Consider the following 17,550-nt stretch of genomic DNA (forward strand, 5'->3'; position numbering starts at 1 on the left):
TACTTATTGGATCCTCCACCTGACTTTTATTGGAATAAAGTTGTACTGTATCTGGACCTCTTAGCAGTTGTGTGACACCTCAGTTTCAATTTTTGTAATATACTTTCTATGGCCAGGCATTGGGAAAAGCAATTAGAAGAGAGGGGAAATCTTACAGTGGGAACACTAGTTTTTGTGACCCTGGTGATACCCCAGGATTCCCTCACTTTGGAGTGGTTTCCTCTCACTTTCTGTTTTGGCTATGGGACAGAAAGTGAAGGGAAATCTCTGCAATGGGACATAGATGGCAAAAAAAAAACCTGCCTTACCTTAGTCAAAATGAAAATAAAAAGTTTTGCCTTTAGTGACACTTTAAGTCATCCTGGCCTGGCCAATCAAGATGGCCATCATATTGCTGCAGCAGATGAGAGTATAATTCTGCTTTAATTGCTGATGCAAATTAAAAAAAAAAGAAAAAAAGTGCTGTTTTGCTGCAAGTGCACTAACATGGCTACAAGCACCTTATGCAATTTTCAAAAAGAGAACAAGCAATTGTATGCCATTTAACCCAAGTGTTAAACAAAATAAGCTTGGAAAAAATAAATCAGGAAATATAATGATAGAGCTGCTCTTCTAGGATTTATGATAGATAGGAAGTGCCAAAATTCATCACATGGAATTTCCTCTGTACATTTTTTCATTCAAGGAAAACCAAAAGTACAGGGAACAGTTCATTTTATATAGAGGACTCTGACCACATTATCACAGGATAAACTACAAGGATCATACTTTGTTAGCTGCATACAGTATTTGCATCAACAGATGGATGGAAGGGAGAATGATGAATGATAAAAACATTATGGGAGGGAGACATTACATACTTAGAGAAAACTCATGTTTTTATATATATACACACATATATATACACATTATATATATATATTATATATATATATATATATATATATATATATATATATATATATATATATATATATATATATATATATACACATATATATACATATACATATACACAGTACAGGGCCACTGAGTTCACATTTCCTCCAAACATTCTTTCTTTTTATCCAGCGTTAAGCAAAAAACCCTACTGTGACAAACACCAAATAATTATTTTGGCTCTATGATTAAACTAGATAAACTCCTGAATCAAATGTCACTATACCACAGTATTCACATGAGCTGACTCATCTCCCTGGCATGCATTACTATACCAAGTGGTAGTAAGAAAGACACCTATAAAATTGCTCTAGTACTAATTATCCTCTGGTGCCTTCTACCACATATTTGTCTGCACATTCTGAATTGCAGGCCTGAGTTGCAGCCCTGCAGAAATGAACAATGAGGAAGAATGCCGAACTCCTTTGCATGGGTAACATAGTTACATAGTTAATCTGGTTAAAAAAAGACACAAGTCCATCTAGTTCAACCAACACAGAAAAAAAAACACACACAAAAACGAATAGAAAACCTCCATATACACTATCCTATACCCACAATTGATTCAGAGGAAGGCAAACAACCCCAATAAAGCATGATTCAATTTGCTCCAGCGGGAGAATAAAATTCCTTTCTGATCCCCCAACAGGCAATCTGATATTCCCTGGATCAACTGTACCTATAAAATAGTAGTATCCAATTATCTGATGTGCATTTAGAAAAAAAACTGGCCTTTTTTTTAAAACAATCTGCTGAGCTGGCTAGAACCAGCTTTTGAGGGAGTATAATCCACCTTTTTACAGCTCTTACTGTGAAGAAGCCTTTCAGTATTTGGAGATGAAATTTATTTTTTCCAGATGTAAAGAGTGCCCCCTTGTCCTCTGTGATGACCTTTAGGTCAATAACTCTATACCAAGTTCACTATATGGGTCACTTATGTATTTATACATGTTGATCATATCCCTCCTTAATCTCCTCTTCTCAAGAGAATACATTCAGTTCAGCTAATCTTTCCATAGCTTTTCATAGCTGAGCTCCAGTTCCCCAAATTTATTTTGTCTCTCTCTCTGCAATCCATACCTCTCTTAATACAAGAAAGGACTTTGCTTGCGTTGGAAACTGCTGCTTGACATTGCTGTTATTAAGCTTATGATCTACCAGAACACCCAGATCCTTCTCCACTTATAATTCCCAAAGCTGTATGATGCATGCATATTTTTTTTTTTTTTTTAACAGAAGGAATGTTTATTGAGATATTCACTCAGTTACATGTTAGGCATTACAGAGATTACAATAATAGCAAGACATTGCAACATCACATGAGGGTCATGTGGCAGAGCCAAAGAACAAACAAAAAACTACTAGTGGGCATGTTACATCAAGAGTATAGCCCAGATGAGCTTGAGGACAGAGCGATATCCGAATTTAAGTTCACATAGACCTTGTCCTTCGATATGCTAAGTAGTACATGTTTCCCAACTTCAAGGTATTAAGTTAAGAAATCAAACAATACCTTCAATGGAAGAGGGTGGGGAGAGAAAAGTAAGGGTGGCGGAGGGGGGGGGGGGGGGGGGTTGACCGACACTGTCTGGTGGCACTGGGCTGGGGGGGGGGCAAAGGTTCCCCAGAACGGCAAGGAAGTAAATGAATGGGCAAGTGCCCCACTAAAAGCTATACCGTGAGATGTTTGGCCTCTGTCCATGCTGCCCAGATTTTATGAAATTTCTTGGGACAGTTACGGCCCATATAAGTCAATTTATAAAGGGGAAGGGCAGCATTCACCAGTTCCCTCCAAGTGGAGGTCCGGGGCGAGTCTGTCACCTTCCAGTGAAGCAGTATTGTTTTCCTGGCATAATATGCTACATAAAAGATAAACAGTTCTTTGTGCGTGTTTGTAGGTAAGTTATCTGTCATACCCAACAGCAGAACCAGGGGATCAAGCCCAACAGGTATCCCACTAATCGAGGATATGTCAGCAGCCACTGCCTGCCAAAACTCTTGGACCTGTGGGCAAAGCCACACCATATGTATGTAATTACCAACGTCTCTATTACATTTAGGACATTTATCGTCAGGGGCACGGAACATTAAAGCCAGCCTTTGGGGCGTGTAGTGCATCCTATGAAGAAATTTCAAACTGTATAAACTTATCCTCTGCAGAAATCATAAGAGGGATAAACTGATGTAGGCCCTCAGACCAGTCCTCCGCAGTCAACATCGGAAGGTCACGCTGCCAGGCCACGAATGCCCTATTAGCCCCAGAGCTCCCTGCGCATGCGAGTCTAAGGTATATGGAAGATAGCGTTCTATCCATTATAAGCAATGTAAGCAGTCTCTCCACCAAGTGAGGTTCAACCTTAATAGGATTGGGGAACTGTGCCCTAAGTGCATGTCTTAGCTGTAGGAACCTAAAATACATCCGGGGGAAGCCCAAATTTACCCTTCAGCCCTCCAAAGGTTAGCAGACGCCCCACGGGCATGACATCTTTTAGTGTTCTCACTCCATACCTGGCCCACACTTGCGGGTCAGGTACAGTCCGCAAATGGGGCATTAACGGGTTGCCCCATAGATATATATGTGGAGAGAATGTCTGCGGCTCCTCTAGGTGTTAAGAGACTTGTTGATGCATGCATATTTTTACCCTTAAGTGCATAACTTTATATTTTCCAACATTAAACCTCATTTGCCACACAATTGTCCAATTAATCAGTGCATTGAGGTCGGCTTGTAAGATGGAGACATTCTGTGAGGTCATTATTCCACTGCATAGCTTGGTGTCATCTGCAAAGACTGAAATGGCACTTTTAATCCCAGACCCTATATCATTTATAAATATATGAAAAGGCAAGGGTCCCAACCCTGAACCTTGGGGTACACCACTGATAACCTTAGACCATTCAGAGTATGAATGATTAACCACTACTCTCTGAATATGGTCTTTTTCTATCCATTTATAAAATAATTTTTCCAAGCCTGTAGACTTTACCTCACCCTCTGTCTAATAAGGTTTTGCTCACCTCCTCTTAAAAAAGGTTGACAACTTCTGTCTCTCATGAACCCATGCTGACTTTTGCTTAATTTTTTATTTATTTTTTCAGCAAAAACTCATCTATGTGGTCTTTTATAAACTCTCCAGTATCTTCCCAACTACAGAAGTTAAACTAACAGGTCTGTCTGTAGTTACTTGGTAAAGACTTTCATCCCTTTTTAAATGTTGGCCTTACACCAATTCAGTGGTACTATGCCAGTCATTAAAGAGTCCAAAAAAATTAGTAACAATGGCTTTGAAATGATATAGCTTAATTCATTAAGGATATTTGGGTGTACAACATCTGGTCCAGGTGCTTTATTGACCTATATTCTGTCTAAATATTTCTGGATATCAATTTTGACCCACAGTGGATCATTTGGGACTGTGTCAATATCATCCCCATTATGGACACGAGCTCCCCAATGATCCTCTGTATACACACCCTAGGCCTCCCTTATTTAACTGTGCCCCACACATCCATCACCCTACACCCTCTGGCAGTAGTCGCAATCTACACAATTTAGTCTCCATTCCTCTTCTTCCCAACTCCAGCCTCCCTCCCTCCTGCGCCCTCTGGAACGCCCGCTCTGTCTGCAACAAACTCACTGCTGTTCATGACCTCTTTGTCACTAATTCCTTTAATCTACTTGCTCTCACAGAAACCTGGCTCCACGAATGACTCCCCTTCTCCTGCTTCCCTATCCCAGGGTGGCCTTCACTGGACTCACTCCCCTAGGCCTAATGGACGCAAGGGAGGTGGAGTGGGATTCCTCTTATCCCCCCAGAGCACCTTCCAGGTTATTCACTCTCCTCCCTCTTTTTCCCTCTCATCATTCGAAGCCCACTGTATACATCTATTCTCTCCTACTTCCCTAAGAATTGCTGTGATCTACTGGCCCCCTGGACCATTATCGACTTTCCTTGATGAGTTTTCTGCCTGGCTACCCTACTTTCTCTCTTCGGAAATTCCCACAATCCTTCTCGGTGATTTCAACATCCCTGCTAATACAAACACTCCTGCTACTTCTAAACTTCTTAGTCTAACTTCTTAATTTGACCTGAAGCAACGGGTACAGGCTTCTACTCACTCTGATGGCAACACCCTTGGCCTTGTATTCTCCTACCTATGCACTCCATGCAACGTCTCAAACAATCCTTTTCCTCTCTCTGACCATCACCTTATTAGTTTCTCTCTCCCCCTGTGTTCCACCACCTTTCCCTCCAATCGCCTAACCATCACCCGTAGAAATTTTTGCAACTTCAACTCCTCTCTCCTCTATTCTGTTACTGACCACCTCTATGACAAAATCTCTCCCCTGTCCTGCCCCAACCAAGCCACGTCCATCTACAATAAATCCCTGTCCTCCACCCTGGACAAGCTCGCTCCCCTCACTACACGCAGAATCAGGCCTCGACCCCTACAACCCTGGCAAACAGATGACACTAAAATTCTCAAAAATTGTAGTCGCACTCTTGAGCGTCTGTGGCACAAGACTAAGTCTCTCAAAGACTTCAACCAATACAAATCTGCCCTCCAAAAATACTATTCTTTCCTCCACACTGCCAAGCAAACCTATTTTAAGGCTCTTATTAACACCTTCTCATCCAGTCCCCGTAAACTCTTCCCTACCTTCAAATCTCTACTTTGTCCTCCACCGCCTCCACCCACTGACTCACTCACTGCCCAGAAGATCGCTAATCACTTCAAAAACAAGATTGATACAATCCATGATGAAATATCCACTCTACAGGTATTTCCCCCAGCTAAGACCCCATGTCAACAGGTACAACTGACACTTCCCCTATTCAAATCTGCTACTACAGACGAAGTTGCTAAACTCCTTTCTATCGCCCACCTAACCACCTGTCCCCTGGATCCTATTCCCTCTCATATGCTACGGTCACCCTCTGACTACATCCTACACTCTCTAACCCACATCTTCAATCTCTCCCTCACCTCTGGCATCTTCCCCAATGCTCTAAAACATGCACTGGTCACCCCCATACTTAAAAAGCCGTCCTTGGACCCTACCAATCTTAACCTACCTTAACCTATCTCCTTGCTCCCCTTTTCCTCTAAACTCCTTGAATGCCTGGTTTACAACTGAGTGACCACCTCATTAAAAACAACCTTCTTGATCCCCTTCAATCTGGATTTCGCCCTCAACACTCCACAGAAACTGCTCTTTTAAAACTCACAAATGACCTACTAACTGCAAAATCCAACGGACACTATTCTGTACTCCTACTTCTGGATCTTTCAGCTGCCTTTGACACGGTTGACCACCCCCTCCTCCTCAAAAAACGTACTCCCTCGGTCTCCGTGACTGTGCTCTTCAGTGGCTCTCATCCTACCTATCCCAACGCACCTTCAGTGTCACTTACAATTCTACTTCCTCCACTCCTCTTCCCTTCTCTGTTGGGGTCCCCCCAAGGTTCTGTTCTTGGACCTCTTTTATTTTCAATCTACACCTCTTCCCTGGGTCAGCTGATAGCCTCTCACGGCTTTCAATATCATTTCTACGCTGACGACACACAAATCTATCTCTCCATCCCTCAACTCACTCCATCAGTCTCCACACGCATCACTAACTTACTAACCGACATATCTGTATGGATGTCACACCACTTCCTCAAACCCAACTTGTCCAAAACCGAGCTTATAATATTTCCTCCCCCATGTGCCTCTTCCCCTGACTTGTCTGTCAAGAGCAATAGCACAACCATCCACCCATCCCCACATGTCAGGGTGCTAGGTGTTATCCTGGATTCTGAACTCTCCTTTCGGCCCCACATCCAATCACTTTCCAAAGCTTGCCGCCTCAACCTCCGCAACATCTATAAACTACGTCCCTTTCTAACCAATGAAACCACAAAGCTCCTGATTCACTCCCTGGTTATCTCTCGCCTCGACTACTGCAACTTCCTCCTCATTGGCTTACCTTTAAATAGACTATCCCCCTTCAGTCCATCATGAATGCTGCTGCCAGACTCATCCACCTTACAAACCGCTCAGTATCCGCTACCCCTCTCTGCCAATCCCTCCATTGGCTGCCACTCGCCCAATGAATTAAATTCAAAATACTAACAATAAGTTACAAAGCCATCCACAACTCTGCCCCAGCTACATCACTAGCCTAGTCTCAAAATACCAACCTAATCGCCCTCTCTGTTCCTCCCAAGACCTCCTGCTCTCTAGCTCCCTCATCACCTCCTGCCATATCCGCCTCCAGGACTTCTCCCGAGCCTCGCTCATCCTCTGGAATTCCCTACCCCAATCTGTCAGACTGTCTCCAAATTTATCCACTTTTAGGCGATCCCTGAAAACTTTCCTCTTCAGAGAAGCCTATCCTGCTTCCATCTAACAACTGCACTATTTTCTCCATTAGCTCATCCCCACAGCTATTACCCTTTTGTATAACTTGACCCTCCCTCCTAGATTGTAAGCTCTAACGAGCAGGGCCCTCTGATTCCTCCTGTATTGAATTGTATTGTACTTGTACTGTCCTCCCTAATGTTGTAAAGCGCTGCGTAAACTGTTGGCGCTATATAAATCCTGTATAATAATAATAATACACAGAGCTAAAGAAGGGATTTAATAACTTTTCCTTCTCTTTGTCCCCAGTCACCCACTCAGATTATTTTGTAAAGGGCCTACATGCTCAGACCTGACCTTTTAACGATGACCATCAGTGACGTCAGCACGCTGCTTGGGGACACATCGTTCACCACCGCTGGAAAGGCAGCCTAATGTGGTAGGAGACACTGCGCTATCTCCGTTCTGGTTTGCTGATGCGACCTTGTTTGATGCTATACTGTTTTATTATGTTGTTGATGTAAGTGCAAGTCCTAAGAGGGTGCTGTTATGGATATTAATAAATCGTTTTTAATGAGATTACACTATGGAGTTTGTTTTCTTTTTTCTATAATTTGAAACTAGCTTATCACTGTGTGACCTGACCCTCTGGTGCAGCTTTCCTTGGGAGACTGGATACAGGGATATCAAAACAGTGTGGTTTTTCTGCCTATAATTCTGTTAGATTTGGTAAGAGTTTAACCATTTAACCACTGAGCACTTAAACCCCCTTCCTAACCAGACCAATTTTCAGCTTTCAATGCTCTCACATTTTGAATGACAATTACTCAGTCATGCAACACTGTACCCATATGAAATTTTTGTCTTTTTTTCACACAAATAGAGCTTTCTTTTGGTGGTATTTGATCACCTCTGGGTTTTTTTATTTTCTGTGCTATAAATGAAAAAAGACCGAAAATTTTGTAAAAAAATGCATTTTTCTTAATTTCTATTATAAAATTTTGCAAATAAGTAATTTTTCTTCATAAATTTGGGCCAAATTTTATACTGCTACATATCTTTGGTAAAAATAACCCAAATTAGTGGATATTATTTAGTCTGCGTGAAACTTATAGAGTCTACAAGCTATGGTGCCCATCACCGAAAATTGATCACATCTCATCACACCTGATGTACTCATTTCTTGAGACCCTAACAAGCCAGGAAAGTACAAATACCCACAAAATTACCCCTTTTTGGAAAGTAGACATTCCAACGTACTTAATAACAGGCATGGTTAGTTTTTTAAAGTTGTCATTTTTTCCCACAATCCTTTGCAAAATCATTATAACAGGTTATTTCTCTCACATGGCATGTACATTCCACAAATGACACCCCAAAATATATTCTGCTACTCCTCCTGAGTATGTATACCACATGTGTGAGACTTTTACACAGCCTGGCCACATACAGAGGCCCAACATTGAAGTAGCACATTCAGGCGTTCTAGGGGCATAAATTACACATCTAATCTCTCAACCACCTTTTACACTTTTGAAGGCCCTGGAGCACCAAGACAATGGAAACGCCCACAAAGTGACCCCATTTTGGAAAGCAGACACCTCAACGTATAATTTATGAGGCATAATGAGTCTTTTGAATGGTTCATTTTTTTTTCCAGAAGTTTTTGGAAAATGTGGAAAAAAAATCCTGTTTCACGGGGGGATTTTCTCAGGAAAGTGGCGTTCAAGGAGTCTGCTCATGGAATCAGAGCGAATATTTTCTGGTGGGCTTTCAGGGTACAAAAGTGCGGAGATTACTTGTTCCTGGTAGTGAAGATAGGATACGGGGGTCTCAGTAGATTTTTGGTAAATAACATAAGTGTTATACATGGCCAAACTGAAAAAATAAATTGACACTTTTTTATACCAATGACGGGATTTTCTTGTGGGAAGGTAGGGTTCAATCATCTGATCATTGAAGTCCACTCCCCCCCATAAACAAATTATAGTCATAGATACAAGCAGGTTTCTGAATTGGGCCGTCTCTTCTGGAGACTTCCACGTAGTTGTCATCATGGATTGTCGTGAGCATGTGGACGTTTCGTCTGTCCCTCCACTTGATAGCCAATAGCTCCTGGTTCTGCAAAGACGCTGTCTCCCCTCGTCATAGCCTTTCATTGACGAGTTTGTGTGGGAAGCCCTTTCTATTGGCTCTTACTGTACCACATGCTGGGGTGTTCCTCCGGTGAAGATTGCGGAAGAGGGGCAAGCTTGTATAAAAATTGTCCACATAAAGATGGTATCCCTTTCCAAGGAGTGGATAGACAAGCTCCCAGTCAACTCTTCCGCTGGCTCCAATATACTCTGGGCATTCAGGGGGATGCAGTTGGGAGTCCTTCCCTTCGTACACCAGGAAGGAGTAGATATAACCCGTTGCTCGGTCACAAAGTTTGTACACTTTAACCCCATATCGGGCTCTTTTGCTGGGGATAAGATGTTTGATGCCCAGCCAGCCTGAGACTTTTACAAGGGACTCATCCACTGAGAAATTCTGTTCGGGGGTATATAACTGGGAGAATTTTTCAGAGAAATGATTTAGGAGTGGCCGAATTTTAAATAATTTGTCAAAAGCTGGGTCATTTCGGGGAGGGCACTGGGTGTTGTCATTATAGTGGAGGAACCACATAATTATAAGGTATCTTGATCTTGGCATAATGGATGAGAAGAGTGGCATGTGGTGGATGGGGTTGGTAGACCAATAGGAGTACAATTCGTTTTTTTTGTGAGTCCCATATTAAAAGTTAGGCCTAAAAAAATGTTGAATTCCTCTACGGTACGTTCTCTCCACTCAAAGGGATGGGCGTAACTAGAACCAGGGTTGCTTACTATGTACTGCTGTGCATAGAGGTTGCCGGTTGGACGATAGTAAGTCTTCGGTGAAAATGAAATGAAAAAAATCAAGCATGGCAAAATCATCGGCGTTCACCTGGACACCTGGCTGGGCGGTGAAAGGGGGGATGTTTGCTGCTCTGGAATTAGGGGGAAGCCACAGTGGGTTTTGAAGGGCATATGGAAGGCTGGCATGGCCCCTATCCCTTTGGGGCTGAGATGACACTCACCTGGTGCTTGGCCTTTGTTGCATGTCTCTGCGCTCAAGGTTGATGGACCTGGGCTGCTAGTAGTGGGCTGCTAGTAGTAGGCTGCTGCTCCACGCCAGAACGCCTTCTTTTCACAAGCACACGTTCCTCTTCTGATGCTGTATCAGACCTACTGCTTGTCACGGGTTCATAGGCCGAATCCGAATCGGACTGAGACTCAGAGAGCTCCCCGCTGCTCTCATCGATCAATGGTAAAATATTTTTTTGCCATACTGGTGGCTGGGGAGGCTGCACTGCAGAGTACTGATGTGCACTACGGGGCACTGTAGTGGCACTAATGAGTTGCACTGACGGCACGGTAGTGGCACAGATGGGAACAGGTGGCACCATTTGGCACTGATTGTACTGTGTAGTGGCACTGATTGTACTGTGGTGGCACAAGCAGCACTGGTGGGCACAGGCAGCACTGATGTGGCACTGCAGAGGCGCAGATGAGCACTGATGAGCACGGGTGGCACTGATGGGCACAAGTGTGCACTGTAGTGGCACTGATTAGCACAAAGGTGGCACAGATGGAACTGATATGGCACTGATGTAGCACTGTTGGGCACTGATGTAGCACTGTTGGGCTCTGCTAAATATATTATGAACTCACAGTTTGTCACACGATCTTTCCTCTCACGCTGTATCGGTGTGAGGAGAGGAGAGCTTTGAACTTTCTTTGACCTGGGTTGTTTGTGATTTGTGATCGCTCCATCATTGGACGGAGCGATCACGTGGTAAAGGGCCGCTGTCATTGGACATTTACCGCGATCCGTGCTGCGCCGGGTCCCATGAACCCAGCGAGCACGGTTGTTCCCTTGTGCGCGCCCCAGGGGGTGCGCGGGAGCGAGACTCTGGGAGGACGTCAGTCTACGCCCTGCCAGAGTTATGGAGCCGTCATTCGGCTATAGTGCGGTGGGCAAGTGGTTAATCTAAAGGGGAATGTGAGTACCCCCCAGCTTTTTCATGTGTGGAGGTGTTGGTGACAGTCTAGCATCTTGCAAGCAGGAATTGAACTCTGTTCTGGACAGTCTCACGGATTTCATTTAACTGCAATATCGATTCATATATCTGATTGCACTGCGTGACAATTTTTCTAGTATTTTATTATACAATTAGAGTTTATAGCGCTGCCAGTATTTGTGTGTGTGTATATATATATATATATATATATATATACACACACACACACACACACACACACACACACACACACACACACACTTGAAGAATTTCTTTGGGTTTGTCTTACTCTCTTTTGCAATCTGTCGTTCAGTTTGAATTTTTGCAGCCTTGATTTCCTTTTTACATATTCTGTTGTAACATTAAAATGATGATAGTGTTACTTCATTTTTTAAATGTTTTAAAAATAGGATTTTTATAACAGCTTACCTGTAAAATCCTTTTTTTGGAGTACATCAGGGACACAGAGCCACAGTAATTATTGTATGGGTTATATGGCACCTTCAGGTGATTGACACTGGCAAACCCTAGACAGGAAGTTCAATTCCCCATATAACCCCTCCCCTTACCGTACCTCAGTTTTGTAGCAAAGCAATACATGTGTAACCAGAAAGAGGGGAGGGACCTCTGTGTCCCGCGATGTACTCCAAGAAAAGGATTTTACAGGTAAGCTGTTATAAAAATCCTATTTTCTTTATCGTACATCATGGCACACAGAGCCACAGTAATTACTCTATGGGATGTCCTAGAGCAATGCCACCTGAGGGGAGGGGACATAGAATCTGGTAAATGTATGGACTGAAGACCAGAATCTGGTAAATGCATGGACTGAAGACCAGGTTGCGGCTTTGCAGATTTGAGCCATGGAGGCTTGGTGATGCACTGCCCACGAAGCACTAACAGCCCTGGTGGAGTGCGTTTTCATTTGAAAAGGTGGAACCTTCCTCTTCAAGCCATAAGCTTGAATAATTACTTACCAAATCCATTTGGTAATAACGGATTTCGACGCTGCCTGTCCTTTCCTAGGACCATCAAGCAACACAAACAAAACATCTGTTTTCCGAATCTGAGCAGTTACCTTCAAATAGATTTTGACTGCTCTCACTACATCCAAAGAATGCAGTGACTTTTCTTCCTTAGAACAGGGTTCTGGAAAAAATGAAGGCAAAACAATATCCTGGCTTAGGTGAAAACCTGAAACCACCTTTGGCAGAAAACTAGGATGAGGACGCAATAGTACTCTATCCCTGTGAATGATTAAATATGGCTCTTTACAAGAAAGAGCTGCCAACTCTGATTCCCTTCTTGCAGAAGAAATGGCTACCAGAAAAACTAGCTTCCTTGTCAAAAGGAAAAGGTTCATGGGTAAATCCACGCAGCGGATGTAAGTACAATAAATTTTGAAAAATGAACTGCTGCCCCTACAGATACACTGTCACCTAGGTGAAATATACTAGAGTTAATCGAGAGAGAATGTAGGTGTGGCACTGTTCTAATTAAAAGGAATTTGATTTACACCTGTTATATTGATCCTGCTGTGTTGCACCCTCTGCAGTGTGCAAAGCATATATGAAATGTGTAAAAGAATCTAGGAAAAGTGATATTCAGATCACGGTCATTACCATATCACCAGGTAAACCCTTTTGGGTTATATATTATTTTTCATCTATTGTTAATAATTATTTTGTTCAGCACCCGCCAGAGGGGGGTAACACACCCCTTATTACAATCAACGGAACAAGGCCTCATTCAGTTTATTTTCCATTTCATCTTTATATTTATTTTTGTATCAATGTGTCACACATACACATAGGTTTTTTTATAGTATAGGCACCATGTTTATGCAGAGTGCGTAGCACATTAGCATATTAACAACGGAATTGCTGCTTCCTATCATTTATTTCTTGGTTCTCATCACCCTGACCCACAAATTTTTCCATAAAACATTTTTCCTGACTGGGTCCTATCCAGCGGAGGGTCAATGCTTCTGAATACTAACATCATTTTATAAGGCATCATACCCTGCAGAGAGTGTATACTGTATACTGAGATTGGGACTTTCTGCTAGGATATTTCTGTATACCCCTTTTTTTCCTTGCATTATCTTTGGTACCTGTTTTTGCAACTGCAGAGGGTGCAACACATAAGCAGGCATTATACGTTGCAGAGTGTGGACATACTGAAATTGGCATTTACTGCCAGATATATCCTTTTGCATATCCTTTTTTCTGTAATGCCAACAGAACTAAATTCCCAAAGGTTCAGGGGTGCTCTAACCGGTGGATTAAGCCGCGTTACCCCCTGTATAAAGCTTCGGACCAAAGAATGTGAAGCAAGCGGATGCTAAAACAATACCGATAAGGCCCTTGATAGTACTCAAGGCCAGTTTCATCTCTAGCCCCATTTGCAGAAAGGCAAGAATTCTACCTATGACATATTTCCTATGATGCCAACCCCTGGATTCACACCTTCCAGACTCTATAATAAATGACTCTGGAAGTTGGCTTCCTTGCATTAACCAAAGTAGATATCACTGAGCCTGAAAGCCCACGATTCTTCAGAATGTGGGTTTCAATAACCAAACCGTTAAATTTAGCGTTTGTAAAGTAGGATGGAACACTGGTCCCTGCGATAGCAGGTCTGGATGTGGTGGTAGGGGCCATGGGGCCCCTACCACCATCTTTACTATTGCTGCATACCAAGATCTTCTGGGCCACGCTGAGGCCACAAGAACTACCGACTTGCTTTCCCGCTTGATCCTGCGAAGATATCGAGGTAGCAGCAGAATAGGAGGAAATGCATAAATCAGTGAGAACTGATCCAACGCATCTGTTCCGCATGCAAGTGCATCCCTTGTTCTTGACACAAAGTTGTGGACTTTGTTGTTGAACCTGGACGAAAACAGATCTAGGTCCGGGAACCCCTATCTTTGGTTTATAGCCAGGAAGATGTCGGGGTGAAGGGACCATTCCCCCAAGAACAACTGCTGGCGACTTAAGTGGTCCGCCTGCCAGTCCTCTACCCCTGGAATGAAGATTGCCGATATGCACGGCACATGCTTTTCTGCCCAGGTTAGGATATGGTTTACCTCTCCCTGGGCTGCCTGACTTCTGGTGCCCCCTTGGTGATTGATATAAGCCACTGCTGTGGCATTGTCGGATTGAATCCTGACAGGATTCTGCAACCTGAATGTCCAGGCCCTTAGGGCTAGACGCACTGCCCGAATCTCTAGAATGTTGATGGGCAAGGTCCTTTCGGTTCTGGACCATTTCCCCTGGACAGACTCCTCTTCCAGGACTGCTCCCCAACCTGAAAGGCTGGCATCTGTTGTTACCACCTTCCAGGTGACCAGTAAGAAGGATTTCCCCTTCTGCAGATTCTCAGATATCCTCCACCAACTGAGGTGCACTTTTGGTGACAAACGCATTGGAAAATCTAGTGCATGGACCTTCTTGTTCCAGGCTGATAGGATACTGTTTTGCAGCAGTCTCAAATGAAACCGAGCATAGGGAACTGCTTCGAATGAAGCCACCATCTTCCCCAACAACCTCATACAAAGACGAATAGAAGGACCCTTCTGTGCCCTGACCACCTGACCACCTGAACCAGCTCCTTTATGGCGCTGATCTTTGCCTGGGGTAAAAACACCCTCTTCTGGGCTGTATCTATAACCAGACCCAAGTACTCTAATCTTCTTACTGCCTTTAAAGAAAATTTCTCTAGGTTGAGGACCCAACCTAGGTATTCCAGGTAGTTGACTGTGGTGACCATGCTTTGGTCCAAGTGGGCTACCGACCGGTCTATCAAGAGCAGGTCATCTAGGTATGCTATTATTGTTATACCCTGAGTCCTTAATCTGGCCAGAGGAAAGTCCAGAAGTTTTGTAAACACCTGAGGTACAGTAGCTAGACCAAAAGCAAGGCTACAAACTGAAAATGAAGTTTTTGTACATGAAAACGCAGATACTTCTGGTGAGCGGGGAAAATAGGTACATGCAGGTAAATTATCCTTGATGTCGATTGATGCCAGAAGTTCTCCTCCTTGTAGGATGAAGATTACTGATCGAATTGATTCCATGCGAAAAGAGCAAATTTTCAGGAACCAGTTTAGATCTTTGAGATCTAGAATGGGTCTGACATCCCCATTTGGTTTTGGCACCATGAAAAGGTTTGAATAAAACCCCAAACCCTGCTCTTTCATGGGGACCACCATGATCACTTTTTTGCGACAAAAGTCAGAGAAAAGAGAGACTTTTTTTAATCTGGATCTTTAAAGGACATTTGACCTGAGGAAACGAGGAGATGGAAATTCTCGGAACTCTAGTTTGTAATCTAGCGCTATTGTGAAGACCACCGATCTGTCTCGAAATTCTTCCTGCCAGACCCTAGAGAACTGCAGAAGTCTCCCCCCCACTCGAGCGAGCGGGGGCGCCCCTTCATAAAGAGGCTTTAGCGCTCTGTCTTGTGGGTTTCCTCTCCCAGGATTTCTTTTGTCCCTGGGGTTGACCCTGAGGTTTACCTCTTGAACCTGATGGTGGAGGCTGTTGTGACTGCCTGGAGGCTGATGCCCCTAGCACTGGAGAAAGAGCCTGTTTAAATGAGGGACGTTTACTGTTTTTCTTAACTGTCAAAAGGGTACCTTTCCCACTTGATATTTTTTGGATATATTTGTCCAAATCCTCCCCAAACAGCTTTTCACTGCGGAAAGGAAAACCAGCCAGGGGCTTTTTGCATGGCGCTTCAGCTGACCAACTTTTCAACCATAAGATTCTACGCATATGTACCAACCCAAGTGTAAGGCGAGAGGTTTGAAGAATGGAATCTCTGATTGCATCAATTGCAAAACACAAAGCCGCTGGCAGCTCAGCTAACTTCTGGGCCTGCTGTTCAGGGAAAACCTTGAGCACCTGTTTCAAATGGTCTCTCAAGGATTGACATACCCCAATTGCCACCACTGCAGGTTGAGCCACTGAACCTGCCAAGGAAAAAATGTTTTTTAACAGGAATTCCAATTTTTTATTAGTTGGATCCCTAAGCATTTGCGCATTATCAACCGGACAAGTCAAACTTTTATTCACAGAGAATATAGCAGCGTCAATTGCTGGTATACTCCACATCTTAGTAAATTTTTCCTCCACAGGATAAAGTGTTGAAAACTTTTAGGAGGGAAAAAATGATTATCTGGGTGATTCCACTCAGAATACACAAGCTTTTCTAGTAATGAATGGACAGGAAAGGCACGCAAAGCTTGCGGAGGCTTTAGTGAACCCAAACAAAAAGTGGGCTCTTCAACTGACTCCGTTAAGGGTAGCTTAAATGTGGAGTGGACCATTTCAGTAAGAGAATGCACCAGCAACTTCTCAGCATGTGAAGCTGAAGAAGGTCCTTCCCCACTTGATCCCTGAAAAAAGGTGCACTATATAGCTACAATGCCCGCGTTGTGTGCGCTGAAGCACGCCAACGCCGCTAAGCCCCGCCCCTTCCTCTGACCATCCACCGCCCCCCCTCATCTTTTTCAAAATAGACAGTTTTCTCGCGCAAGCGGGCTCCGATCCGACTAGATGACATGGAGGAGGGCTGGGGTGGAGGAGAGCTGCTGATGGAACCGTTGGAATGGCGGAGGGAGCGGCGTGGCACACCGCCGACTAAGCCATGCTCCCTTTGCCTCCTGGAGTGAAGCTATCCAGGTGGGGGGACATTCCAAGAAGAAAAAAAAAAAAATCCCTTCCCACGTCTTACCTGACACAGAGCGAGACTGACAAGCATGGAATCAGGTACGTGCTCTTGACAACCCCCGGTGGTGACTATAGGCATGACAACATTTACTTTAAAGGAGAAAACCCACAAGAATTAGAAAAAATCCTTAGGAATCTCCCTTACCTTATCCAGCTGCAGGGTTCTGTGGTAACAGACCCAATCTTAACCACTCACGGTGGGCTCTGTTAAAAAAACCTTCAGGGACCAGGTCCCCCTTTTTATTGGGGGATCCACAGCCCTGGGCCTGTAAAGCACCCCTCCAGGAATATGGCTGAAAAACAAATACTGGATCCCGAGGTGCAGCTCTCTAAAAAGAGAAGCGTTACAGGCAAAACCTCGATTCTTCGGACATGAGGCCCGGGTACCATTCAATTCGGCCTGGAAAAGACACTTTGAATGGATCTGGTTGCATAGCTTGCCCCA

General features: G+C 43.7%; 1 protein-coding gene across 4 annotated transcripts in view; it reads right to left on the bottom strand.

The window, feature by feature from the left end:
• Positions 1–17,550, bottom strand: part of FSIP1 (fibrous sheath interacting protein 1) — a 305,263-nt gene that overhangs the window by 55,372 nt on the left and 232,341 nt on the right. The gene's annotated exons all lie outside the window — the stretch shown is intronic.

Source organism: Aquarana catesbeiana, linkage group LG13 (assembly GCF_042186555.1).
Source record: "Aquarana catesbeiana isolate 2022-GZ linkage group LG13, ASM4218655v1, whole genome shotgun sequence".
Classification (NCBI taxonomy): domain Eukaryota; kingdom Metazoa; phylum Chordata; class Amphibia; order Anura; family Ranidae; genus Aquarana; species Aquarana catesbeiana.